Consider the following 2256-nt stretch of genomic DNA (forward strand, 5'->3'; position numbering starts at 1 on the left):
TTCCTTTAGAGCTTTGTTGGAGACTTGAGGGAGGGGTGCCTAATACCCCATTCAAGAGCCGTCCTCCCAAAGGGAGAGAAAATTTAGAAATGCTTGAGGACTGGATACTGAAAAGTGGGAAGACCTGAAGAACCCAGGTCGATAGGAAGTGAAGCTTTGATTTCTGTATTGCTCCGTTGTGTCTTGAGTATACAAACTAGCCGAGTGTGAGAAATCTCAGGGTGCCAGGCACCTTTTTCCTCGTGCAATTCTGGAAACAGCTATAGGAAGGTTGCAGCAACAAATTGCAAATGAAACCAGATCCAGTAAGAGGAGTGAGGAGTTGTCTGCGAAGACAACTGCTCTGAACAGAATGTAACATTTGAATGATAAGGCACAGCTGAAGGGTCTAAGACTGTGAATTTTCTCCAGATATCACAGTCTTCCAGCCTAGCTGAATTTACGTCGTGTCTTATTTTTGAAAGCAGAACTATTATTTGCTTGAAATTAAAAAGAAGCCATGGGAGGGGTGGCTGGCTGGCTCAGTTGGAAAAGCACACCACTCTTGATCTCGGGGTGGTGAGTTTGAGCCCCACATTGAGTGTAGAGATTACTAAAAAATAAAAAAATAAAATAAAATAGTAGTATACACAGAAAAGTAACAAAAATAAAGTGAAATGCTTATAATAACAAGCCGTTGGGGTGAGCACATGGTGTCTGTTTCCAATGGCAGAAGCATAAAGAAGAGTTTCATTAAAGTGAATGGCATCTGGGGTTGATCTGGGATCCCTCCATTCCTCCACCAGTGCCTACTCAATGCCATTTTCCATTTCTGACAAATCAGCACCTCAGGGTTCCCTCCCTATTACTCCTTGCTAGCCTTCCCTGGGCTCCCATTCAGATATTTTACCACCTGCCCACAGAGCATATCCGTTCCCTTTCAATATTCCTTTGCTCTGTCCTCTGACCTATCTATTACTCACTTCCCTGACACCCTTCTCTAAACAGTTCTCCCTTAATTCCCTTCCCACTCTGTTGCCACTCCCCAGTTGATCAGCACTCCCCAAATCCTTGCCCCATCCACCCATCTCCACCATAATGTTTTTCCTGTCTAGTCCTTACTAAACAGAGGACAACAGACTTTTGTAAATATAGGCCAAACACAGGAAGAAGGGTACAGTGAACTGAACAAAGTCATCATCTGCACTTAAAAAAAAGAAAAAAAAAATCCCCGGATAGTAGTAGACATTCTTACTACATATCCAAGCATTATGCAGATTTTGCTTATTACAGGACTATGGGCAAGGCAGCAACCTACTAATTCTGACATTTTCAGAGAAGTATGATAATTTCTACTTTTTTCTGACAACTGATGATCAAGCTAAACCCATCTGGGAGTGTCGGCTGCCCTCTCCCCACCGCCCTGTACTCCACCTAGAGCATAAGGCAGATGGAAGAGAGAGAAACCTCAAGTTCAAGGAAATGGGAAAGCCTGACTTGAGGGTAGATTAGATTGAATCAGTTTGGGCATGGGAATGAAGTGGCTTGTGTTTTGGTTTAGATGGGAAAGGAAAGCACTGATATGATTTACCCCCAGGCATATAAATAACCTATCTTACCATCTAGAAGCAAAGTGGAAGAGCAGTCCTTGTTCTCTCCCCTATTTCAAACTCAGGGGTTAAGTTAGAATAAGACAGTTTTGTTTATGGTGAGATTCTCTCTCTCCCTCTCTCTCTCTCTCTCTCTCTCTCTCTCTCTCTCTCACTCGGTTTCTCTTCCAATCCTTCTGGCCAACCAGGGTCCCAGCAAGCCACTGACAGAGAGTGGCGGGGGTGGGGGTGGGGGTGGGGGTGGGGGTGGGGGTGGGGGCAGGGTGGGTGAGGGAAACACTGAAGGCAAGATTTATCTAGTCCTTCAATGTACCAGGACTGTATAGAGTGTCCTCGTATATGTTATCTCATTTCATCCTCCCTACATCCCTGTGAACTAGATCTTTTTGTACCCATTTTGACACCTGAAGAAACTGAGGCTCAAGCACTTAAGTAACATGCCCACAGATGTAGTACAGAGCCAGTTTTCCAACCCAGGTGTCGATGTCCAGAGCTTTTGCTCTTCCTACACCGCAGGATGAAGTGGAGTACACAGCAAACCTCTACTTGGATCCCTTCACAAGTTCTCTTTTCCACAGGGAGACTCTAGCCCTTTTTTCCCAAATGTATTAAAAAGAAAAGGCAGAGGAGAGATTGAAGATCTTTTTGTGAGCTCTGCTAGAACTTC

This window comes from Eumetopias jubatus, unplaced genomic scaffold (assembly GCF_037043125.1).
Source record: "Eumetopias jubatus isolate StellerSeaLion01/CBP00866 unplaced genomic scaffold, mEumJub1_p1.0 scaffold_7, whole genome shotgun sequence".
Taxonomy (NCBI): Eukaryota; Metazoa; Chordata; class Mammalia; order Carnivora; family Otariidae; genus Eumetopias; species Eumetopias jubatus.